Source organism: Arvicola amphibius, chromosome 1, assembly GCF_903992535.2.
Source record: "Arvicola amphibius chromosome 1, mArvAmp1.2, whole genome shotgun sequence".
NCBI lineage: Eukaryota > Metazoa > Chordata > Mammalia > Rodentia > Cricetidae > Arvicola > Arvicola amphibius.
In genome coordinates this window covers 97,249,900-97,277,787 of record NC_052047.1, presented here as the reverse complement: position 1 = coordinate 97,277,787, position 27,888 = coordinate 97,249,900, and the positions used below count along the sequence as shown (strand labels likewise).

The window sequence follows — 27,888 nt, the reverse complement described above, 5'->3', positions numbered from 1 at the left end:
ACAAATAATCCAAGTTGGAAATAGAACTTGTGTTATCCAGGAAAACAGCACTGGACTGTACAGCTATACATGTGGAGACTCAACAGAATGAAGTAGAAAGAATGGCCTGAAATATTTTATGCACTAATTCATAAAATATGTAAGTTCATAGAACTTTCATTTCAACGGTCTGAAAACATGAGACAAAGAAAGAAAATACCCAGTCACATAGTCACCCAAGGAAGAATGATAAAGACAGAAGTGAAGGTAAAGGGAGTAAAAAGGAAGAGAATAGAGATGCAAGGACAATTTAAACTAAGACATTGGAACACTGAACTGCGGTGGAATCCAAAAGAGGGAAGGAAATAAAAGAGGAAGTCAGGTTAGAAAGAAGACTATGAAAAACTGGAAGTTAGAGGTCATTGTCACAACTCTAGAGCTCTGCTTCAGCATTCAGCTTTGTGATTGCTTCCTGATGTAGCTGAATTAGCATAATTTTCTCAATGCCTTCTACTGAAAATATAAGCATCTTCTCGTGACCCATGGAAGTCATTACTGTCCTATCCAATATGTGCCAAGCCCTTCAGTGACTGAAACTGTAGGCACTATCATAGCTGATATCTGTTCTGCTCTCTATAGAAAACATATATGTCACAGGGAATTTCACTCTGTTTTCTCTCTTATACTGACATAGCCTGTCTTCTCATTCAACACAGAAGTTGTACACACACAGCACACATACACATGCATAATCACACATACACATACACACATTCAGACTTCTCAATGTAAGAAGAGGGGCTTTTTACAAAGTTGTGGAGTGATTAACGCAACTACTGTGTTATTAATTAAGCACTCAAGGCAGCTCAAAAATTTAAATGTCATCTCCTATCAGAAATCCTTAAGAATAACAATTTCACAAGAATCTTTTCTCTTTTTGACATTTAAACTTTAGTGTTACTTGGAGTTTGATCTTTGAATATTGTTGGGAAAGGCCACTCGTTTGTTTCTGGCTTCCCAGACTGAAAAATAACAACTTGGAAACTATATTATTTATAATACTGTTTGGCCAATTGCTGTGGGAGAATGGTCTATATTCTGCCAATTATATTTTAAATAAATGCTGATTGGCCAGTAGCCAGGCAGGAAGTACAATCAAGTAGATTTCAAAGCAAACAGTATATGACAGAATCAATTAGCTACCTGAGCAATCACCCAAAGTCTCATTCTACAACGTTGAAGCTACCAACTTTGGATATGGCCTAGCATAATTGACAGACCATTTTCACAGGCAGGAAAATTTTCAAAACCATTTTATCTTGTCTTGGCAAGATTGGGCAGTCTTGCTTATCCATTTCCAGATATCATGTAACTTGTCAGTGGTTGAGGCATTGTCAGTTCCTTGTCCAAAGGCCACTTTTGCCAAGAAGAAAGCAAACTCCAACTTTGCTATTGACATTATCTTTTTTATGAAATTCAGAGGCCTGCAACATACTTCCAATCAATTTAACTTGTGCTAGAGGACATGGCAGACCTGTATATATTGTATGTGTATTATGCATATAGGACAAAGCCTATTCCTGATTATGTCTTGCACCTGGATGAATAATGAAGTCAATTCTGTATCATAAGGTATAAATTCAACAGTTTCAATATGCAAGATAATTCCTTCTGCATATTGCGAATCAGTAACTTTATTGAGGGGTTCTTTAAAATCACTTAGTACCATAAGAATAGCATATAATTCTACCTTCTGGACAGAATTATAAGGACTTTGTTCCACCTTACTTAGTTCTTCTGATTTGTAACCTGCCTTCCCTGATTTATTTGCATCACTATAAAAATGTATGAGCTCCAGTTATTGGTGCATCATGTACAATTCAGGGAAGAATCCAAGAAGTTCTCCTTTTAAGGTTAAGTCTTTCACATTTGCAATAATTGCTAATAATTTCTCCCCAAAAAATTAGCCCAAGCCCTTTGCCAGGGTTCATTGTCTTCTCACAACTTTTTTATTTTGTCAACAGTACAAGGCACTATAATCTCAGCTGGGTCTATACCTGATAATTGATGAAGTCTCAATTTACCTTTTATAATTAATTCAGAGACTTTTTCATATAAGTTTTTAATTTTTTACTTGGTTTATGTGGTATAAAGATCCCTTCTAAGATAATATCATCCCTCTGCATTAAAATTCCTATAGGAGAAATTCTGGAAGGCAATATGACTAGAATATAATTAAGATTTGTATTCACCCTATCCACATATGCCTCCTGTAATTTCTCCTCAACAATCATCAATTCCTTTTCTATACCAGCTGTTAATTCTCTGGGACTATTCAAGTCTTTATCACCATCTAAGGTTTTGTTTAAATGAAATATTTGATCAGGTGTTATCCCAACAGCTGGTTGTAGACTGGAAATGTCTCCTAATAATCTTTGAAATTCATTAAGAGTCTGCAACCAGTCTCTCCTAATTTGTGCCTTTTGTGTTCTAATTTTCTGTAAACTTATTCTGTAACCTACATAATTAACAGAATCTCCTCCTTGAATCTTTTCAGGAGCAATTTGTAAACCCCATGTAGGCAAGACTTTCTTTATTTCTTCAAACATCCTTTCTAAAGTATCTATATTTGAATCAAATAACAAAATGTCATCTATGTATTTGTTGATTATAGACTTAGGAAATTGCTTAAGAATTATTTCCAATGGCTGGCTGACACAGTATTGGCACAGGGTGGGGCTATTGAGCATTCTCTGTGGGAGGATTGTCCATTGATATCTTCTATTAGGCTGAGAATTATTATAAGTAGGCACTATGAAGGAAAACTTTTCTCTATCCTTTTCTTGTAAAGGTATAGAAGAAACAATCCTTTAAATCAATAACTATGAGAGACCATCCTTCTGGTAACAGAGAAGGCAGAGGAATTCTAGATTATAGAGGGCCTATAAGTTGAATAGCCTTGTTGACAGTCCTTAGGTATGTTACCATTATCCATTTTCCAGATTTCTTTTTAACAACAAATACAGAATTCCAAGGCCTGGTAAATTCTTCTATATGTCAAACATCTAGTTGTACTTGTACCAGCTGTTCTAAAACCTGCAACTTTTCCTCAGCTAAATGCCACTTCTTAACCCATATTGGTTTCTCAGCTAACCATTTTAAATGTAGGTCTATTGGTACCTCTGAAGGTTTATCAATTGCTTTGTGTTCTTGTACAGCCTGAATGGCTGGTGTCCATCATCTATAATATCTTCTAATATTTTCCTCAGAAACATAAGTCGGGGCTGCAGTAATGTTAATCTTGGTGTTCCATTGCTGCAATAGGTCATGAACCCACAAATTCACTGCAATATTGGCTATATATGGCCTTAATCTTCCTATTTGCCTGCATGGCCCTATGCATTCAACCCATCTCATGCTTTGTTTTACCCCAGATAGGGTTCCATTTCCCAGGAACTGAACATGTATCTCTTGAAGGGGCCAATTCAGATGCCAAGATTCTGGACTAATGATACTTAAATCTTCACCCATGTCTAATAAGCCTTCAATTCTTTCTGCAGGCCTTGCCCTGCCACAGAAGGAAGATGTGACTGCCTCGCTGAAAAAGGTACCATGTCATGTGGCTAAAATAAGAATAATGGCTTAATATAAGTTATAAGAGTTAATACGAAGCCCAAGCTAATGGGCCAATGAGTTTATGATTAATATAGACCTCTCTGTGATTTCTTTGGAACTTAGTGACTGTGGAAACCAGGCAGGAAAAAAACCCCATCAAAAGCCAATAGCTTAAGCATATTGCTACCTAGCTCTTACATCTAGAATTAACCCATTTCCATTATTTTATAATTTACCACAAGGCTCATCACCTACCAGCAAGGTTCCAGTTGGCAGCTCCCATCTTTCCCTTCTGGTGGCTACATGGCATTTCATTGACTCTGCCTTATTTCTCCCAGCATTTAATTTAGTTTTGCCCACCTAGCTGTACTTTGCTCTATCACAGGCCAAGGCATCTTTTTATTCATTAACCAACAAAAGCAACATATTTACAGAAGTATTTTCCACACCAGAACATCTTTTCTCAGTTTGTTTGTTGCTGTTTTTCTTTTTATTGGTGAGCAAGAGGGAAACCTCCACTAATCAGAAAAGATGGCATTAAATTTTCCCCATTTGAAGAAATCACAGGGATCATTGTATCTAGCATAAAATGGAAGAGCCTCTCCCTGGGATACCATCTTTGTGGTCATGGTACTTTCCCCAAAATTTGCTTGTGAACTTGGCAAAATTTCCTTCCAGAAGTTGATCATCTGCACTTTCTGAATGTTCAACACATAGTTTTACAGCTGATAGTGATCTCTTGGTCTCACTTATCTCATGCCATAGCACCAGTATCCGCACCGAGGATGTGCTTCAAAGACAAAGAGAAGCCCATAGTATGCCATTTATTGAACACTTGAATGCTCTCAGCTTTTACGAAATAACATCATAAAGAATGCCCAAGTTGATAAACTCAAATTAAGAAGAAATATTCTATTCAGCTCTTAGGATGAGAAAATAAAATCTGTTTCTGTTCAACTATCATACTTGAAACTTCAAAGTTTCAGTGTATGGTAAGCCCTTGATTAATATATAGGAGAAATCATGTTTATGAAACAAGTAAGTAACTTAAGGTAAAACAGGAGAGAGGGAAGAAAGGAAAGATGGAGAGAGGGGGAGGGAGAAAGAGCTTTCCAATATTCTGGGATTTCCCTCTGAACCTACTGTAATCCTTTTCCTCCTTTTCTCTAGGTATCACTTTTCTGTTAATGACAAATTATTGTCTTATTCTTATTCTATATAAGTGATTTAAGACACAGTTATATATAATTCAAGTAAACATTTAGAGATTGTACTAATCTAACAGTTCTTAATTAGATTAATGTTACTTAAGCACAGAGAATATCAAGTGTCAGCACTGTGTCTGCTATAACAATGGAGCTACACAATTAGCACCTTTTATAAACTAAGCTTCCTAGAAAAATATTTTTAGTGAACAAAATGATAAAAGATATTATACCACATCTTAGAACTTATTTATCTAATCTCCTGTGTATTTCATTATACTGTCTTGGTTTTTATTGAGATGTAGTTTCCAGTGAGAGAGTTACACCTCAATTGAATCACCTAGATTAGATTGGCCTGTAACCTGTCTTTTAGGAATTGTGCTCACTATTGATGTAGGGAAGACTCAGGCCACTGTGCATGTTCTATCCCTGTGAATGTTCTCTCTGACTATATAAAAAAGGCAGCTGAGTATCAGTATGAGAGCAAGATAGAGAGGGAGTCACCAACTAGTGTTTTTCTAAGTCCCTGATGTCAAGTTCCTGCCCTGAGTTCTTGTCCTGACTTCCTTCAGTGATAGATTGACTTAGAAGTATAAGTTGAAATAAATTCCTTCCTCTATAATTAATTTTTCATCAAAGTAATCTATTACAGCAACAAATATATAACTAGAATACCAATAACATGTTAAAATTATGTGGTAATTATGTATTCCTATCTGTAGCTGCCCATTTTTAGTTGTCTAGATAAAAAATTGTCAGCTAAAATGTTTATCTTCTAAAGTTTTTTTTCCTTTGCTTCTACTTTGACATTTGTTATATCTTTGCTTGTGATAATTTTGATATTTCTTTAACTTTTCTTTTTCAAATTAATGAGGTCCATTGTTTGGTTAATTATCTGAAATCTCCCCAGTAGTTAAAATAGGTGCTTATTAAACAACTTTTTCTTTGATGCACTTACACTATATCATAAAGTTTTTATTTCTTGTGTTTTCAAATCAGTTCATATACAAGTTGATTTTAATTTGATTTTTGTTTTTAATAACCACTTCAATAGCATAATTTTTCAATCTCCAATTGTTTTTCACAAATAATTACATAATTTGCTATTTAACTCACTGTGAGCATTCCCTTGGGTCACTGATGTTTCTTTTTCACTTTTTATGGACTCCTATTTTTCTCCTTCCATCTCTGTGCTGTTATATAGTATTCCTAGACATGGCAATGTTGAGTTTCAATGGTTTCTTCAGCTTGATCAATAGTTATTTGATGTTCCTGGTGAGGTTGTCAGGGAATATGTTAGGAGGTAGTTACTATGTCAGGGACTGAAGCCAGAATGGTGGACACCCAGAGATGTTTGTAGCTCTTTGGCAATGTGAGTGTAAGCAGCAGGATGATGGAAGATGTTGGTTACTTCCTACACAGTGACTTCACATGGGGTATAATTAATGTATGCTGGGCTCAAATCTCAGCTACATGAGAGGATGATGTAGAAAAGGCACAAGTTTGAAGTCACCCTGTGAAGTATAGTAAGACCACATTTAAAAGAGAAAGACCACTTTAGTAGTGTAACCATGGACAATCTAGTTAGCTTCTTTCAGTGAAAGTTATTCATCTGTAAAATTCAAGGTATAGTAAGTATTGATCACATAGGGGTGACTTCCTAAGCAAATAGCTATATAATGGTGGGTGCCAATCTAGAGTCAGTATTCTTTAAATAACAGTTATTGTTCAGCTTAACTTTTGCTCTTTAACTTTCCAATATAATGGCTAAAATACTATTGATTTAGAATCAGACAATGCATGGGGCCACATTTTAAAATTTCATAAAAATGACTTGTGTATTTTGCTGTATGAGGGTAGTTCAACCATCAGACAAGAGCTCAGTGATATTATCAGTGAAAGGATCTTAACATCTTTAACAACAGCTATACAGACATGGAAGTTCAGTAATCATTATATCTTGTCTCAGTTTGAATCTTGACCTTGGAAAAATCATCCAAGTCACCAAACTTCAATAATAGGCCAAAATCAGAGAAATTATAAAAAGAGATGATAGAAAGGTTCTGTGAAACAATGGCCTTATAATTTTTAAAGATTTGCCACTTGTATTTTAATAAAACACTGATTGGCAGGAAATATAGTCAGGGCGACCAGGCAGGAAGTAGAGGTGGGGCGACAAGGCAGGAAATAGAGGCAGGGTATTGGGCACAGAAGAATTCTGGGAAGAGGAAAGCTCAGTCTGCTGTCATCATCCAGATGCAGAGAAAGCAAGATGAGAATGCCTCACTGATAAAGATACCAAGCCACATGGCTAACACAGACAAGAATGATGGGTTAAAGTAAAATGTAAGAGTTAATAAGAAGTCTAAGCTAATAGGTCAACTGGTTTATAACTAATGTAGACCTCTGTGTGCTTCTTTAGGACAGAGCAACTATAGGACTAGGTGGGACAGAAACCTTTGTCAACAAAAAGGTGAGAGGACAGACTGTAAATGAGACCATGTGTCTTAGTTAGGGCTTTTACTATTGTGAAGAAATACCATAAACAAGGAAAACATTTATTTGGGATGGCTAGTTTACAGTTTCAGAGGTTCAGTCCATTAGCATCATAGATGGCAGCACGGTGGAATGCAAGTAGCTGAGAGTTCTACATCTTTCAGTCAGTGGGATGTCAATGGAGACACTGGACGGTATCCTGAGCATAGGAAATCTTATTTCCTTCACACCTTCTTCAACAAGGTCATATACACTCCAACAAAGTCACATCTCCTCATGCCACTAGTGCCAATAGTGTCACCTTCTTTGACATAATGGGGGCCAGTCACATTCCAATTGCCACATTATGTTTACAGGAATCCTTGAACTCTTAGTTGAAAAATAGCTCAAGGGTCACATACCATACACAAATATTACCTATAGAAACTCAATTAATTTAGTGGTGATGACATATGTCTTTAATCCCAGCAATCAGAACCCAGAGACAGGCAGATTTCTGTGAGTTTGAGGTAAACCTGGTCTACAGAGCTAGTTCCAGGACATGCCCCAAAGCTACAGAGAAACTCTGTCTTGATCCATGCCCCCCCAAAGATATGCAATTAATGAGAGAATATAAACCAAATAGTTTTCTTGGTCAACAAATTTGAGGAAGAATAAAAGAATTATATGTATCACAAACATTAACTCAGTCATACGTAGTAAATATTTTTATTTTTCAAGTTCTACAGAGTATATGGGTCAAGTTTTACTGTGCATGACCATTACAAAGAAGAATTCTACCACATAGAGTAACAATTGGAAATAATGCCTACCAATAAATTATCAAAATATTTTTCCACTATTATATGTATATATATATATATATATATATATATATATATATATATATGAGTGTTTACTTATTTGTATATCTGTGCAGTCATCACAGATGCCAGAAAAGTGTGTTGGAATGACTGAAACTCAATTTACAGATGGTTGTAAACCTGACATGTAAGTGCTAGAAGTTGAACCCAGACCTTGAAGAAAAGGAATAAGTGGTCTTAAATGCTGAGATACTCTTCCAGCCCCATAATTAATCATTTTTTTCAGAAATGCATGGACTCTATGAAAATACAAGTTAGAGCATTTTTTTTTTTTTTTTTTGGTTTTTCGAGACAGGGTTTCTCTGCAGCTTTTTTTTTTTTTTTTTTTTTTAGAGCCTGGCCTGGAACTAGCTCTTGTAGACCAGGCTGGCCTCGAACTCACAGAGATCCGCCTGCCTCTGCCTCCCGAGTGCTGGGATTAAAGGCGTGCGCCACCACCGCCCGGCAAGTTAGAGCATTTTATTAATTAATCTTTTCATTTATTTTGCATACTGTTTACAGTTTCTCACCCACCTCTCCTCCTGTTTCCTCCATGAACCTTCCAAGTACCTCCCTCTTCATCTACTTCTCTGCTATCTCCAGTCAGAAAGGGGTAGACCTCCCATGGGTACCAACAAAGCAGGGTATATCAATTTGAGGCAGGACCAAACTTGTCTGCCTGCATCAAGGCTGTACAAGGGCAACCCAGCATGGGGAATTGGTTTCTAAAAGCCAGATAAGTGCCAGTAACAGGTACTTATCCCATTTCTAGGAGCCTAATAAACAACCCGAGCTATACAACTACAGACGGCCTAGGTTGGTCTCTTGAAAATTCTCTAACTGTTGGTTTAAAGTCAGTAAACATACAGGAACTCAGCTATCTCTGTAGGTTCCTCCTTCCTGACCTTGACTTCTCTGGCTCTTATCCTCCCTCCTCACTCTTCAAAAGGGCCCCCGAATCTTGGTCCAGTGTTTGGCTGTGGATCTCTGAGTATACTTCCATCAGGTACTAGACAAAGGCTCTCTAATGACAATTAGAGTAATCATTAATCTGTACAGGAGATGGCTAGTTCAGACACCCTCTCCACTGTAATTAGGAGTCTTAGCTGATGTCATCCTTGTGGGTTCCTGGATGTTTGCTTAACAACAGGTTTCTCCCTAACCCTGAATTCCTCCCCCCCCCATTTAGAATACTTCTTTCATTACTCTCCCTCTGTCCAACACCCAAAATGTCCAATCTGATCCCTCATGTCCTGATGCCCCTTCTCCCCCACCCCTGGTCTACCCAGGAGATCTCTTCTATTTCCTCTTCCCAGAGAAACCCATGCATTCCTCTTTGGGCCCTTCTTGTTACCTTTCCTCTCTGTGGCTGTGGATTGCCTGGTTATCCTTTACTTCATACCTACTAACCACATATGAGTGAATATATATAATGTTTGTCTTTTTGGGTCTGGATTACCTCACTCAGATTGATTTCTTTCTAATTCTATCCAGTTGCTTCAAATTTCATATTTTTTTTTACAGCTGAGTAATATTCCATTGTGTAAATTACGACATTTTATTTATCCATCTTTCATTTGAAGGGCATCTAAATTGTTTTCAGATTCTGGCTATTCTTATAACCATAGTTGACCAATTGTACTTGTGGTATGATTGAGAATTCTTTGGATATATGTCCAAAATTGGTATTACTGGTTCTTGTTGTATATTAATTCCCAATTTCCTGGGAAACTGCAATATTCATGGGCAAAGTGGTTGTACAAGTTCGCTCTTGCATCAACAATAAAAAAGTGTTCCCTTTACTCAACATCTTCTCCAACATATGATGTTATTAATGTTTTTGATCTTACTCTTTCTGATGCATGTAATATGTTACCTCAAAGTTGTTTGGATTTGCATTTCCCTTATGGCTAAGAATGCCGAACAGTTCTTTAAGTGAATCTCAGTAATTAGAGATTCTTCTCTTGAGAATTTTCTGTGTAAATCTGTACCCTATTTTTTGATTGGATTATTTGGTATTTTGATGTCTACCTTCATGTGTTCTTTATATATTGAAATATATATATATATTGAAAATCAGTTAACTATGAGATTTGAAGTTGTTTATAATCTTTTACCATTCAGTAGGCTTCCATTTTTTCTTACTGATAGTGTCTTTTGCCTTAAAGAAGTTTTTCAATTCCAGGAAGTTCCATTTTTCAATTATCCCTCTTACTGTGTGTGCTAGTCATTATACTCCGGAAGTTGTATCCTTTATCAATATATTCAAGGCTACTTCCCACTTTTTCTTCTTTTAACTCCAGTATAATTAGCTTTATGTTGAGGTCTTTGATCTATTTAGACTTGAGTTTTGTATGTGGTGATAGATAATTATTTGCATTCTTCTTCATGTTACCACCCAGTTATGCCAGCATCATTTATTGAAGATATTCATAGGTAAATTTAAATGTGGGTCTTTGATTCAATTCCATTGATCTTCCTGACTTTTATTATGTCAACACCATGCTGTTTTTTATTATTGTAGCTCTTATAGTAAAACTTGAAGACAGGGATGGTGGTAGCTCTGGAAATTTCTTTATTATTTTAGCTATCCTGGGTTTTTCTGTTGTTATTATTGTTTCTCCATATAAAGTTGAGTATTGTTCTTTCAAGGTCTATGAAGAATTGTGTTGGTATATTAATGTGGATTTCACTAAATCTGTAAATTGCTTTTGGTAAAATTGTCATTTTTACAATATTATTTTTCCAATCCATTAACCTGGGAGATTTTTTCCATTTTATGATATCTTCTCCAATTATTTCTTTAAAGACTTCAATTTCTTGTTGTACAGATCTTTCACTTCTTTGCTTAGAGTTAGCCCCAGGTAGTTTATATAATTTGATGCTATTGTGAAGGGTGTTGTTTCCTTGATACCATTGTCATTTTCTTTCTTCAAAGACTTGACATGTTTGTCATACAGGTCTTCATGTGTTTAGTTAGGGCTATTCCAAAATATTCATATTGTTTATGCATGTTGTGACAGGTTTTGACTGCATGATTGTTTCTCAATCCATTTGTCATTTGCATATAAAAAGACTACTGATTTCTTTCTTTCTTTCTTTCTTTCTTTCTTTCTTTCTTTCTTTCTTTCTTTCTTTCTTTTGAGTTAACCTTGTATCTGTCCACATCACTGAAGGTTTTTTGTTTCTTTGTTTATCAACTGTAGGAGTACAATGATAGAATTTTGAAGGTCACCTATGTATACTATCATACTATCTTCAAATAACTTAAGTTTGGATTCTTCTTTCCAATTCATGTCTCCTTGACCTTCTTTTGCTGTCTCATCCTTACAGCTAAAACTTCAAGTACTATATTGAATAGATATGGAGAGAATAGACAGCCTTGTCTTGTTCCTGATTTTAGTGCAATCACTTTGACTTTCCCTCCATTTAATCTGATCTTCACTATCAGCTTGTTATAAATTATCTTTATTATGTTTAGTTATGTCCCTTATATCCCTGATCTCTCCAAGAATTTTACAATGAAGGGGTGTTGGATTATATCAAGTGATTTTGAGCATGTATTGAGATGATTGTGTGCTTTTTTCTTCTAGTTTATTTATATGGTGAATTGCATCAACATATTTTTGTATGCTGGTCCATCCATGTATCTCTGGGATATATATATATATATATATATATATATATATATATATATCAGTTTTGTTGTTGTCTTAACTTCATGGGTCTTTGGTTGTGTTCCAAAGAGTGACATAAACAATTGCCAAATTTTAAAATTTCAACGAACTTAAATACTTTAGCTTTTATTGATTTTCTGTGTTTTTAATGTATTGACATTAACAATGAACTTAATTTTTGATATTTTTGAAAATACAAAACTGGTTTTTGTTCTGTCTTTAGTTGTCATCCTTTATATTTTTGACTTCCTCTGTATTGTATCTATCTTACAACTCCATTTTGTGATATATTAGTTTATTAATTATCTACCTCACTATATTTTATGAGTAAAAAGTAAAGAATAATTTAGATTTTGGGGGGCAATAGATATTTGTTTTGTGGATGATCATCACAGTGTCTCTTCAGATATTATCAGCATTTTTTGTAGCTTAAGAACAAAACTGTAGGCTTCTAAAGGTTTTCTGTCATTATCTCATACATTTATTGAATCTTACATTGGAGTCTCTAAAATATATTTTGTTTTACTAGACATTCTTTTCTAATTTTTACATTACTGTTTATGTCTGGAGCTCTTGCTTTTCTCTTCTTTCTCACCTCTATTTCTCATGCTTTATTGGCACAATTCTCACATATCAATATATGAATAATGCCTCTTTATATTTTTCTTTTTTTAGTTGTTTAAAAAACCCTGACTTCTGCAATGTATTGTCAGAACATTGCCTTGTGTACAGTGTACACAAAACACTGAAATCTTCTTAATAAAAGAAGGAACAACCTTCTGTATACTGTCATTTGCAGCCCTAACTAAAGCTTCCATCTAAGATCACTGACTGGACTGTCAACCTTTTCTCAGAGTTATCAAAAAGTATTGCAACTAAGGTTTGACATTTTGTCAGTATTTCACCAGAAAAGAAGCAGAAACTCATAACACACCTGCAGGTTCTATCAGTTTGTTCTCTGATATGGAATTTATTAGTTCAAGATAGTGAATTTGTCATAATTATCCTTACAGCATCACTTTGATGAGCTGTATGAGATCACTTATTTCCCAGGAAAACATTGGTTGAGCTTCAAAACCAAACTAGCTCCTGGAGACCTACTTCCCACAAAGAATGCTTTCCTCTCTGTCTTGGATTTGAAATCACACCACTTCTGGGACACAACTGCTAATTTGCTTTGGTTTTAGAGTAAGTGTTATCTATAATTTTGTTGTTTCACATGTATACACACCCTCTATCTGTCTCTCTTTCCCTCTGTATCTCCACATCTCAACATTACATGGTTTAAGAGTTCCTTCTGCTTATGTGTTGCTTTCATTGGTTAATGAATAAAGAAACTGCTTTGGGCCTGATAGGGCAGAACTTAGGTAGGTAGAGTAAAAAGAACTGAATGCTGGGAAGAAGGGCAGAATGGCAGATGTTATGGGGCTTCTGCCTGAAATGGATGCTGGTTAAAATCTTGGCAGTAATCCAAAGTCATGTGGCAATACACAGATTAAAAAATATGGGTTAAATTAAGATGTAAGAATTAGCCAATAGGAAACTAGAGCTAATGGGGCCAGGCAGTGTTTTAATTAATACAGTTTCTGTGTGATTATTTTGGGTGTAAGCTAGCCAGGTGGCCAGGTCAAACAAAGCCCCCCCTGCTCTCTGTGCAACAGTTTGGCACCCAATATGGAGCTAAATCTACTTAAAAACCTGAGAGAGCTTAATTAGAGACACACAGAAAAAACAGAGTTTTTCTGTTTGCTGGGGCATAACACACAGAGATTTTCCTGACTCAGCAATAGCAGCAGACAAAAGCTACACCATTTTATTTTTTTAAATATTTATTTATTTATTATGTATACAATATTCTGTCTGTGTGTCTGCCTGCAGGCCAGAAGAGGGCATCAGATCTCATTTCAGATGGTTGTGAGCCATCATGTGGTTGCTGGGAATTGAACTCAGGACCTTTGGAAGAACAGGCAATGCTCTTAACCACTGAGCCATTTCTCCAGCCCCAAGCTACACCATTTTAAAACAAGGCCTCCTGGGCCCTCCTGCCATCCATTCAAACTCAGGCTATAGAGCATTTGGGGGGCCCAGTGTATGTTTGCCCACTTGGGGTTGATAGTAAAGTAGCTGAGACCATGCTCATGGTTAGGATCTTCCTGCCTGGGTAGGCAGTGGGATCAGGTCTACTAAAGAGTGGCAGATTTAAAATACCAGTTTCGGCTGGGCGGTGGTGGCACACGCCTTTAATCCCAGCACTCGGGGGGCAGAGGCAGGCGGATCTCTGATTTCGAGGCCAGCCTGGTCTACAAGAGCTAGTTCCAGGACAGGCTCTAGAAACTACAGGGACACCCTGTCTCGAAAAACCAAAAATAAAATAAAATAAAATAAAATAAAATACCAGTTTCTGGGCTGTGCCACCAGCATAACCTCTGACTCTTTTGGGAAGAGTAGCATTTGGATGGGGTTTGTGAGCAGATTGATGCAGCTTGCTTGATGGCAACGTGGACCAGCTTTGTGCCTGAAAGTAGAGCAGTGTGCTTGGCTCTCAGAGGCACAAGCAGTTACACCATGCTGGACTGGGCAGGGCAAGCCCACAGTACCTATATTTGACCTAGAAACTTATATTGGTAAGTGCTTAGCATTTTAAAAGAGCAAAACAAAAGTGTTTCTGGTCATCAAACAATTACAAATTCATAATAAGACAAATTCAGACATAAAAGACCTCTAAATCGATCACAGTGTTTGATACATGTACATAGGCTTGGGAGAGAAAAAAAAAGAGTATAAAAAGTCATAAAATAAAGTTAATGCTTTAAAAAGGGTAAAGTCTTTAAAGAGACAGGCAGTAAAAATATTGATAGATTAAAAAGGAGTAAAGAAAAATAAGACATATCAAAACAATAAATTCACAGAGAGTCTGGATTCTGTATATTATTGTGTTTTCTTTAAATTGTTTTTACTGTGAAGGAGCTAAGATGTTTCATTGTATGACCTGCTAGGCTAAACCATCATGTATATTATAAAAATATTATAACTTGAAAATTTGGGTCTAAGGATATAATGCTTTGGAAAAGAGGTTCTTCTTTTGTTTTCCCAGAGGATGAGACTCTGTGGATTGCTTCTAGACCAATATGGTATGAAAGACCACACCCTCCTATAAAGTTTCTGTAAACACACTTAGAAAATTACTTCACTCAACTACTGACTGGGATAAACCTAACACATAGAATATAGCATGAAGGACCTGATTAGGCAGTGCCCCCATACAGCAGGAAGAAGTTTGGAAAAAAAACTACATCCATATTCCCAAATATTGTTTATATATCTTTGTTCACACTTAAAGGGGGATATGATATAAGTATAAGTAATTTACATTGGTATGGATTTTGCTTTATTGATATAAATTTAAGGTCAATCTTGTTATATGTATATTTCTGCTCTTGATTTAGGTATTGTGATTGTATAGTTCATTTTAAAATGTAATATATAATTAGAAAATATAGGTTGTTAATGGATAATCATCAATAATAGTTAAGCTTGTAGTCATGTTTGTTAGATTTTCTAGATATATAGAAATATATTTCAGTTAGATAGAAATTCTTCATATCTTTCAAAAACTACAAAATATGGCATTTAAAATGTTTTAATAACTTAGGGCTTTTCATGACAATGAAACAGGTCTGTTCCTGGCAGCACCAATCTATTTCAAGAGAAAAATGGGCATAGAAGAGGATCCTTGTGAAGTCAGTTAGCCATTTGGGCAAGAAACTGTTCTTGCCTGGACTGATACATAAACTGGACATAAAAATCCTGCAGAGAGATGACTGCTGAACTTGCCTAAAGGTGAGATGGTCTTTTGGGGTTCCTGTTTTATGAAAGAGTCTGTGAGACATTCTGCGGGACACAAAAGAAAGTGACTAAACTGTCTTTAAAATTTCCAGCTTCCTAAAAATTCTGCTGGATACTATGGACCTTTAGACTGAAGATGGATGCCCCAATGGTACAATAAAACTTTGGGTGACTGTACAGACAGCAAGATGTCTCTGTCAATTCTAGAGTTTTGGAAGTTGCTTACAATGCACTTCCTATTTACTTAGGTAATAGTATATCCTTCTGGAATCTTTGATTGAGTTAAAGAATAGATAGATAATTATAATTATATTTTTCCTTTGTTATTATAAAAGATAAAATAGATATAAGTACAGTAACTGTAGTTTTTGTTTGATACCTGTATTGTTATATGTAATTTTACTATGTTAAAGTTAAAGTCTTCCTTTTTGCTTAACAGAAAAGGGGAAATGGTGTAGAAGTTCCTTCTGTTTATATGTTGCTTTCATTGGCTAATAAATAAAGGAACTGCCTTGGGCTTGATAGGACAGAACTTAAGGTAGGTGGAGTAGACATAACTGAATGCTGAAAAATAGGGCAGAGTGGCTGAAGCCATAGAGCTCCTGACAGAGACTGACACTGGTTGGAATCTTGCTTGTAAACCACAGTCATGTGGCAATACACACATAAATAGAAATGGGTTAAATTAAGATGTAAAAATTAGCCAATAAAAAACTAGAGCTAATAGGCCAGGAAATGTTTTAATTAATACAATTTCTGTGTGATTATTTTGGGGTAAGCTAGCCAGGTGGCCAAGACAAACAAAGGGCCCCCTGCTCTCTATGCAACAATTATACTTTCTGGGGGGTGGGTAAGAACATATAGATGATGCTCACTTGTTTACTAATATTTCCATTTTTACATTATTATTTAAATGATTAATGTGTGTGTTTCTGTGTGTGTTGTATGGTGTGTGTGTGCACATAATTTTAGTGCCAGGGAGACCAGAAGTGAGTATTGAAATGGAGGTGGAGTCACTGGCAGTTGTGAGCTGTACTACTTGAGCCCTCATCACAGAGGTGCTCAATCTACAGATCAAGACCCCTTTGGGGCCAAATGACCCTTTCAAAGGGGTCACATAAGACCATAAGAAAATACTGATATTTATGTTATAATTCCTAAAAGCAAGAAAAATATGGTTATGAAATAACGACAAAAATAAATTTATGGTTTGAAGTCACCACAATATGAGCAGTGTATTAAAGGGTTATACTATATATAACATTAGGAGGGTTGAGAAATACTGCGATAGGATTACCAACCCTTTCAGAAGGTCATATAAGACCATCAAAAATTGGATATTTATATTATAATTTGTAACAGTAACAAACTTAGAGTTATGAAAAATCAAAACATAATTTTAGTACTGGGGTTCACCACAGCACAAGGATCTGTATTAAAGGGTCACAGCATTAAGAAGGTTGAGAACCAATGCCTCAACAGGAATCATAAGCACTCTTAAATGTTGAGTCATGGTTCTACCACTTTACTCATTTTAAATATTATAAATTTGACATCTTTTCTTGCAGATCTTTTTTGATTCCTGAGAATAAAATCCTCAAGCATTAGTTGGAAATTTGGACATAAGGAAACATTTTACTTGGTTAACTAACTCAAGAATCACATCTGCAGTTACTGTCCTGAAACTGATTCGGGTTGGGTTCTCACAAGCTTAACCATAACCACACAAAGTGTGTCTCACAAATATTTCACTTCAGAATATGGTTTCAAGAATGCACAAGAGAACCCTGTCTCGAAAAACCAAAAAAAAAAAAAAAAAAAAAAAAAGAATGCACAAGAGATAGAAAAGAAAACTGGGAAAGGATATGATGGGAAAATGCAGAGGTCCCTGGGTTCCATTTGGATCAGTGTTGACTCCAAGTGTGGAATTTCCTTCAAGGAAAATCGGACAAATTCAGAATTAAACCCTATAATGCCTGCTCATAAACACTCAATTAATGGCCATTTTTGAAGAGTATTCACTTCCATTTGGATGAGTTTTAATTTTATAATTTAACAATTCCATATAAAACCAATAAATAAATTCAAGAACTAAGTTTTTGGTGCAATATTTGGCAGTAATATACTCACAGATTTATTTGTTATTACCCTTTTAAATCTAAGAATGTTAATGAAAAATAAGTTCAAGTTCTGTAACATAGTTTAATAAGTTCATAATATTTAATTCCACTTTTTGCTTTAAAAGTAGTTTCTCTAGTAGATTCACTTGAGAAATACAATGTAGTGCAGACTATAGGTGTGGGCAGGTTTTACTGCTAATGAAATGGACCCAGCAGGTGGTAGAGTGAACACTTGGGTTAAGGTAAAATGCAACAGGGTATTTTCACAAATAGTTCATGGGGACATTTTCTCCTGGATTTACTTATTTATGTCAAGATTTTAAAAGATCAAATGTAGTTTTTGCCATTCTAAAGTTTAGCCTCATGGCCTAGTTCATCCTTTGAAAGCACTGCACCTCTTAGCTATGTTTATAGTTCAGAGTTGCATTTAAAGCCAATGATGTATGCTCTAAAGAAATCTCTGAAGGAAATCATAGGCTGTACCAAGAAAGTTTGTTTTCTAATAACAAGAAACATCAGCTGCCCTGTGGTGGTTTGAAAGAAAATGGTCTTAGTAGGCTCAGAGAGAATGACATTATAAGGAGGTTTGGACTTGTTGGAGTAGGTGTGTCTTTCTTGGAGGAAAGGGGCCACTGAAGGTAGGCTTTGAGGTCTCAGAAGCTCAAGGCAGGCCTATTGTCACACTAGGACATTCTGCTGCCTTCTGATTCAGATATAGAGCTTTCAGTTACCTCTCTAACACTATATATACCTGTGTGCTACCACGCTTCCTACCATAAGAGTTGGTTTGGTCATGGTGTCTCTTCACAGCAATAGAAACCCTAACTAAGTCATGCCAAGTTCAGTTAGTTTTGAAGCCATTCTCTCAACAAAGAACACTTTCTTGTGTTTTTTGACACTCAATAAGGATGTCAGTAGACTACCAAACTGACTAACAGGAAGAAAAGGAGGTGGGAATGAGGAGGGGAAAGAATGAGGGAGCCAAATGAAAAGGAAAACAGTAAGGGAAGAGAGAGAAAGGGGAGGATAGAGAAACAAAACAATATGTGAGAGAAATGATAAAAAAAGAGTGAAGGAAAGAGGGAGAACACATACACACACACATTCTCAAGTTACAGCATTGGTTGCGTTTTCTTTCATTGGCATATTCTCCTACTCCAGACTATGAGTGACTGGCACCTAGTTTTCCCTGTCCATAAGTGTCTCAACAAGAATCCAGAGGCAATAAGAAACTCAGAGCCCAGGGATTAAAGTATCCAGATAGGATCTAATGCATGTCTAGAAAGTAAGTGAAAAATTAAATTGATAGCTAAACAATTTTTAAATAATTGGATTTTTATCAATTTGGTACAACTTTCCAAAACACAATTAAAGAATATAAAAAGTCATATCCACCTTAATATTACATGGTCAAATGTTTTAGAAATACTCTAAATGAATCCTAACCAGTGTGGTGAATTTCAGAGTCACCCTGATCATAAGATAAGCATAGACTTATGCTTTTCAGACTGAGGTCTTGGGCCTCCGTGAGATTATCTTTTCTTCACACACCAGTGAGCAGGAGCTCCCATTCCAGCTTCAGTGCCCTAAATCCTAACTCTGGATGATGATTTGGAAAAGACAAATTGAACAGAGAAAAAGTTTGGTTTCACATAAGTGGAAATAGGAACTAATTCTATGCTGTTCTCCATAATATTGCCCTATGTAACTGAAACATCTGGCCAAACATAACCCTAGCCATAACATAGTCAGATCGTTAGTACATGATAGATAGTCCACTGCCAGGGATTTGGTGACAGACAGCTCAAAGCTGTCTGATCTTGCTGTTCCCCAGGAAACTAGTCATTGCAACACAATCAAGATCTTCAGAAATGGTTTTGCAAATTTAATGTCATCTGTTTAAGTCATTAAATAAATTACGATGTCTCTTCTCTGTTCCCTGGCGTGTTCTAAGCCTGTTTTTCTCATTTACTCATCTAGTTTTGATAGTCTTATTCATAGTATATTATACACTGATGAACTACCTGTAAACACAAAGTTTTAATTTTAGTAGCCCTGTTGTGTACTCTGCCATTTATAATCATATGTGCATAGATTATTGATACACATATAACATATATTTTTCCCATAAGATGGGTCTTTGCCACTCATCTTTTCCATGTTTCAACTTCCTGTATTATACTCCTGAAACCGTTAGAAGACTAGACACAATTTTCTTTTTTCCACAGTTTACTGGGAACTTTGTTGTTTTTGTGTTTTGCTTATTTGTTTGTTTATTTTTTTATTCTTATGTTTTACAATACATCCTGTCTGAAGTTTGTCCTCCCTCTCCTCATCCCAGATCCACTGCTTCTCCATTTCTCTTCAGAAAATATCAGGTCTCCCGGCAATATCAATCAAATTTGGCATAACAAGATGCACTAAGACTAGGCATAACCCACATATCAAGGCTGGACTAGGCAACTTAGTAGGAAGATAAGGATTCCAAGAGCAGATGAAAGAGTCAAAACACCCCGAATCCTACTCTAAAAATACCACAAGAACACCCAGCTATATAGTTGTAGAATATACACTGAGGACCTGGATCAGTTTCTTTCATTCCCTATAAATCCTGCTTAGTTGATTCTGAGAATTGTATTCTCATGGTGTCTGCAACGACTCTGGCTCCTACAATCCTTCCACTCATATTTCTGTGGTTCCCTTGCTCTGCCTAGTGTTTGGCTCTGGGTCTCTGCACTGGCTTCATCAGTTGCTGGAGGATGCCTCTCTGATGACAGTCAGGCTAGGCACTGATCTATGAGTATAGCAAATATGAAAAATCATGCAATGCTTCTCGGATTCTATTTGTTATGCGTCTGCTGCTGAGGAGTGTCATGCGTCTGAGGATGAGGAGTCTTGCCTTTAATATTCATCTCTCACTCCTCCTCCTCCTCCTCCTCCTCCTTCTCCTCCTCCTTCTCCTTCTCCTCTTTCTTCTTCTGTTGTGTTTGGTTCTATCCTAGGTATCTGAACCATCCAACTTCCAGAATCTGTCCAGGCAGGGTTGAGCCTCAAGTTAGACCAGTTTTTGACTGGCTACTCCCACAAGTTTTGAATCATCATTGCCCCAGGAAACCTTAAAGACAGGACAGGTGGCAGATCACAAGCTGGTTCAGACTCCAAAGCCTCCATTACTAGGGGTCCTGGCTAGGGTCACCCTCATAGATTCCAGGAAGTTTCCATTGCAATAGGTATCCACCTTTCCCCCTGAATATCCACCTATTCCAGTCACACCATCCTCCACAGACCCAGAAAAGTTAGATAAAGAAGAGTGGTCTAGAGAGTAGGCATGGATCTCCCTGAGAAGGGGAAATAGAATAAATTTTGTGAGTGGACTTAGGGCAGATAGGTATGGGAACAGGTAGGCGGGAAGGGATGTAGAGAGAGAGAGAGTACAAAAAGAGACTTTGTTGATTGTTATCAGGACATAATCCATTTGATTTTTAAAAACATTGGTGAATGTTTAAGCACAACTATACACAAAAATGATTTTGTTCTTAAAATGATAGCTTTAAGAACATATTTAAGGCACATTTCTTTAATATCATGCTGCGATTGTTCCCTATGATCCTCCTAGAGTTTTTGAAATGGACTAATTGAGTACGTGACCAATTATATGAGGAACTGAGTCATTTTAATTTTTAGTTCCAGGAGTCATCTCAGTTTCAGCTCGCATCTCAGATTCTATGGTAATAGCTGTGGATGTGAAGTTCCCCTGCCGGAGCTGAGCTCATTTAATATTTTAATAAAGAAACAAGGTAAGCAGGGATCATACTAACAGAGCAGCATCCCTGGAAGGACAGTAAAATACATTACAGTGTTAGCTGAAGACAATTTTTGTGAGCTTCCAGCCAGTCAACTCTTTGTTTACAAGAGTACTGGAAGCTGGGCGGTGGTGGCGCACGCCTTAATCCCAGCACTCGGGAGGCAGAGGCAGGCGGATCTCTGTGAGTTCGAGGCCAGCCTGGTCTACAAGAGCTAGTTCCAGGACAGGCTCTAAAAAAGCTGCAGAGAAACCCTGTCTCGAAAAACCAAAAAAAAAAAAAAAAAAAAAAAAAAAAAAAAAGAGTACTGGAATATATATTTCCTCTATTAGGACAATAGAAAACCTGAGCAAGTGAAGAATCAGGAGGATTGATGACTTTTTAGGGAATTGAGCCACATTTCATGCAACCCAGAAAGGATCAACTTATCCACCCTAATTAGAAAAAGAAAAGCTCAGGGAGATATTTTGAACAAATGGTTTGGTACCCAAGACATTATAGAAAATCATAATTAAGGATTCAAGGCAAGCTGTTTAATTTGTTTTTCTTTGAAATTAATACCCTTGATACATTGGATAATTTTCTGTGATAGTATAGTAAATTACAGTCACAATTATTGTTGAAGTATGTTAATTCTAGTAACTACCACAAATGAGTTTACCTGTGTTTTAAAATTTTATTTCAAAGTTTATTGTTGTATAATGATTTGCAATTAATATTTCATAGACCTTATTTAATGAAACAAAGTCTCAGAACTTTAAAGAACATTCCATTTTAACAGAGGCTTTGGCACTGTCCTTACTATAAATTTTAAATATCTTCTATATACAGATATAAGATTTAAAACTAAGTTACATTCAATTACTCAGCCAAAGAGAACACTGTCTACTTTGTTGTTATTCTTTTTCCAAGTAAACAAAGTCCCCACTAATATTCTTGCATTATAATGAGTTAGAAGTTATTTCCCAACTCATTCATATCCAAATTGCATATAACAATGTTAGTTATTAAAATTAAATTTTCCATATCAATTTAAAATAATCTGCTATGCTACTGAATTTCTGTATTAACTATAAGAATTAAGAGTTTAGGGAACATAATTAATTATTCTGTTTATCTTAATATTTAGGCATACTTTCTGATTCCCATGGTACACTATGTTTACCCAATACAACTGAAGAATCAGTTTGTGTTAGAAGAAGGGAGGCCACTTGTTGGTTCTTGGCCATCCAGCTAACTTAGACCTGAAATAATCACACAGAACCTATATTAATTAAATCACTTCTTGGATCATTTTGCTCTAGCTTCTTATTGTCTAACCCTTACATTAATTTAACCCATTTCTATTAATTGGTATATCGTCCTGTGGCTGTGGCTTACTGGGTAAATTCCCAGCATCTGTCTCTGGCATCTCCATGGCTTCTCTATAACTCCACCCTCCTTTTTTCCAGCATACATCTTAGTTTTCTCTGCTTAGTTCTATTCTTCCCTGCCATAGGCTAAAAACAGTTCTTTCTTCATTAATCAATAAAAGCAACACATAGACAGAAGGACCTCCCACACCAATTGTGTCACAATTCCAATAGCATTCATGAATGACATCATTATTAAGGGTCATAGTCAAGACATCAGTTTATATCTATATAACCATAATTTATAGTTTAATGTACTTAGCTATAACAGGATTAAGTCAAGTCTCCAGGTTAGAAGGTGAGAAAGTTGAGTTTATTTTCTTTCCTTATTGATCACTATACAATATTTTGTCCAAGTACATTATTGATCTGAAATCCTCCCAGAAGTGTAGATTTTGTCCTTTGCCAACATCAGGCTCAGATCAGAGTGTTCACATTACTTGTATCATAGAACCAATATGGTATCTTGAGTAATTTCCTATGCATGTTTTTATTGAAGACATAAGAGGCTATGCCATCAACCCACAGCTCTGCTCATACATAGCTTTCCTGATGAAGAATACAGAAACAACTTGAGTGCAATCAATTTTGGAGCAGTTAGGAATCTGCTTTTATTTATTTTTAACTCTTTGTTAATTTTTATTGAGCTTTACATTTTTCTCTGCTCCCCTCCCTGCCTCTAACCTCCCCACTTCAACCCTCTCCTAAAGTTCCCATGCTCCCAATTTACTCAGGAGATCTTATCTTTTTCTACTTCCCATGTAGATTAGATATATGTAAGTCTCTCTTAGTGTCCTCAATGTTATCTAAGTTCTCTGGGACTGTGGTTGTAGAATGCTTTTCTTTGCTTTATATTTATGAGTGAGTTCATGTGATAGTTGTCTTTCTTTGACTGGGTTACCTCACTCAAAATAATGTTTTCTAGCTCCATCCATTTTCCTGCAAAATTCAAGATGTCGTTATTTTTTTCTGCTGTGTAGTACTCCATTGTGTGAAAGTACAACATTTTCCTTATCTATTCTTAGTTTGAGGGGGCATTTAGGTTGTTTCCAGGTTCTGGCTATGACAAACAAAGCTGCTGTAAACATAGTTGAGCACATGTCCTTGTGGCACGATTGAGCATCCTTTAGATATATGCCCAAAAGTGGTATTACTGGGTCTTGAGGAAGGTTGTTTTTTAATTTTCTGAGAAATAGCCACACTGACATCCAAAAGGGCTGTACCAGCTTGCATTCCCACTAGCAATGCAGAACTGTTCCCTTTTCCCCACAACCCCAACACTGATGACAACTTATGCTGGGATAGGCTATAATTAAAGGACTGACCAGAGAAGAAAAAGATTATTCATGAAGAACAAGAACTCATTGACTTTACTCTTTCCTTCCAAGTACTCACACAGAGCATGGCTCACCAATAACTAGGGATTAGTAAAAGTAATTAAAACAGGTGAGCCTTATGTTGTTCACTTTTATTAAGCTTGAGTATATTAGATACACAATTAAAGGTGTATTTTCTGCCTCTGATTTGGATACCACAAGGAAGCTGCAATTGTCTTATTACAAATATCTCTGTGAGCAGCATAAACATTTGGCTTCTGGAAAACCATCTTGTCCATTTTCTGTGGTCTCCTTGGTTCTTCAGAAGTAAAGGAGGTTCATTTCTGTACCTCACAACTTTCCCCAGTGCTTACATGTTGTGTTGGCACGTCTATATGCCTGTAGACATTTGTAAACACACATATTTATTTTTTATTTTACTTTATTTTATCTTATTTTTTTTTGAGACAGGGTTTCTCTCTAGCTTTGGAGCCTGTGCTGGAACTAGCTCTTGTAGACAAGACTGACCTCAAACTCACAGAGATCCTCGTGCCTCTGCCTGTTGAGTGTTGGGATTAAAGGCATCCACTACCACCACTGCCAGGTTTACATGTTTATATATTCAGTCTCTACTGTATATCAAAGGTATTAAAATTAAGGGAAATGCTAATGTCAATTGAATGTTAATTGATTTGTTAATCTATGTCCTTAGTTATATTCTTTATGTTCAGCTACTGCATTAAAATTTGACAGTCTGGGATCAATCACACAAATTTTACATATAAAATTGGTTTGAGAAACTAAGTTCAGAAGACCAAATTCATGGAGAGTCTAAAGAGCAGACATTGTGCTGAGACCAAATTTGTCTTCCTCTAGACCACATCCTGAGTTTTGTCTCTCAGGCTCTTCTGGGACCCTTATTCTGGGTGGGCACAGAAATTGTGGAAAATTGAAAAATCACACCCATAAATAAAATCCTTATGTAGAGTTCTTTTGTCTCAGAGTCTAAAGTTAGATTTGTATGCATGAATAAAAAATAAATTTGTTCTATTAGCCTATCAATATTTAGGAGCTTGTCTAACATTGTCTCAGAGTAACAAATGCTTTGTGTTGTATCTAATTGTGTTCAAATTGCTATCTAATCTAATTTGTACCATTTTATGAACAGAACTGTTTCAACTGCTGCAATTTTTAAATAGAGAATCTGCTACTGACTGTCTTTATTCTCTAAATCAGGGTTGATTAGTATAAAGCAATGATCTCATGCAGAGCAATATAAAATATGAGGTGAATGCTGTTGACAGAGATGAAACAGATCAAAGAAAGACAACAACTCTGTTATCATATCCCTGGGAGTGTTGTCTTCAGATATTTTATTAATTATTCTTGAAGTGCATCCCATCAGTTATCTTGATTGATGTTCACAACAGCCAGAGAAATATGCACTCACATCACATCTCTTGAGCATCAGAGACAATTAAAAGGGGAAACATATGATGTCACTAGCCACAGAGCAGACCTACTGTGGAATGCATACAAAATCCCCCATGCCTTTTCTTAGACAATACTCTGCACTACAAATGCCATGATAGGCTTCTACACTGGTCTCAAAAGCAAAGATGAATTTGTCATGAGCATTTGGCTATGCCAATTGCTGACAATTGTTTCTGTACATTATAGTGGAAGCCGTTGTTGAAAGTCAAGCACTTTTTTTCTTTTTTTTATTAACAAATTTTCACCTCCTCCCCTCCTTCCATTTACCTTCCCCTCCCCCCACCCTCCCCCTCTCTCTCCATACTCATGAATATCTTGCATATCACCATAGAATGTTCACCTGGCGTTGGATGGAGAAAATGACAGAGCCCCACATTGGAGCACCAGACTGAGCTCCCAAGGACCTGATGAGGAGCAAAAGGAGGGAGATCACGAGCAAGGAAGTCAGGACCATGAGGGTGAAGCCAGTCCTCCTTCTGAAAGAGGAAGAGCTAAGACTTGTGACCAGAGTATATGGTGCTGCCCAGAAGCTAGAAGAGGATCAGTTTTGGTGAAGATGAAGATATTAACCCAGTGACCCATGAAAAATGGAAGAAATGAATGAATGTCAGGGGCATCTAATGGGAGCTCACCAAGGCCAACTGGACTGGGACTGATGGAGAAAGTCAAGCACTTTTGACTTTTGATAAGGTATCTACTTAAAGATGTGTTATGGATCTATTTTCCTCATCTGTTTGGTTAAACATGTGAAAATAATCAATAGTAATTAATTGTGTTTAATGTGTACAAGCACTTTAAAGCCCTGGTTTTTGTAAATTCTTCTAAAATTTCCATTAATTTGAAGATTATCCTTTACATCTTGCCACATATATCAAAAGTCACTACTCCACAGTCCTCTGATAAAAAGTGGCACTATAACTTTTCCTTCTATTACTAGAAATTAATCAAACAGCGTAGTATAGGCATCAAAGAGAAAAAGTAGACACAAATGAACATAGACCAGTGGAACAGAATAAAAAGTTTGGAACAGAATTCATGCAACAATTTCCATGTTGTTTTTGACAAAGTTACAAAGAGCATACACTGGAGAATGCTTAATTTTTAGAATAGTGTATCCATATGCATATTTGTAAACTTAGAGTCCTACCTCTCACCACTTGTTACAAAAAAGCTTATTAAACAATATTAAAATATGTAAACATAATACATGAACTCATGGAAGGAAACTTGAAGAAAATTCTGGAGGACAGTCCTGTCAAGTGCAAGATATTGTAGATAAGTCAATGCCACATAGCACAGGTAACAGAAGCTGGCTGCTGGGACTAAAGAAAGGCTCATCCAAATTATAAGCAACCTACAGAATGGGTAAAAGTTTTCTAGCTATGCTTTTTACAAGGGACAAATATCCAGATTATTCAATTAATTTTAATACGCATACATGAGAAAAAAATTAAAAAAGGAGATATCAGAAACATAATTTTAAATACCAGAAAAATAGTATAAACTTTCTAAGACTGTTCATATCAAATAAGATATTAAGAAATGACTTGAACCCTAGAATGGCTCCCTTAAGTAAAATATATAATTCCTTGTTCCCATATCCACCCTTCCTATATCCCAACCATCCTATTCCCCCAAGTTCTTCCCATCCTCCTAGAACAGGGGACCAAACCAGGCTCTCTGAATGTGGCTGACGGTGGAGGAGGACTGAGAAACCAAGGACAACGGCAATGAATGTGAACAGCATGGACGGGCTCACTATGAGCCTTAACCTTCACCTGGCGATGGATGGAGATAGAGACAGAGCCCCACATTGGAGCACCGGACTGAGCTCCCAAAGTTCTGATGAGGAGCGGATGGAGAGAGATCATAAGAAAGTCAGAACCATGAGGGACGCGTTCACCCACTGAGACGGCAGGACAGAACTAATGGGAGACCACCAAGTCCACTTGGAATGGGACTGATGGAACATGCGACCAAATCGGACTCTCTGAGGGTGGCTGATGGTGGAGGCTGACCGAGGAGCCAAGGACAATGGCGATGGGCTTGGTCTCTACGACATTGACGGGCTCTGTGTGAGCCT

General features: G+C 36.5%; 1 pseudogene; it reads right to left on the bottom strand.

Annotated features, from left to right (window-relative positions):
* Positions 1–4,095: 4,095 nt before the first annotated feature.
* LOC119806156 lies at positions 4,096–4,242 on the bottom strand (annotated as a pseudogene).
* Positions 4,243–27,888: the final 23,646 nt, after the last annotated feature.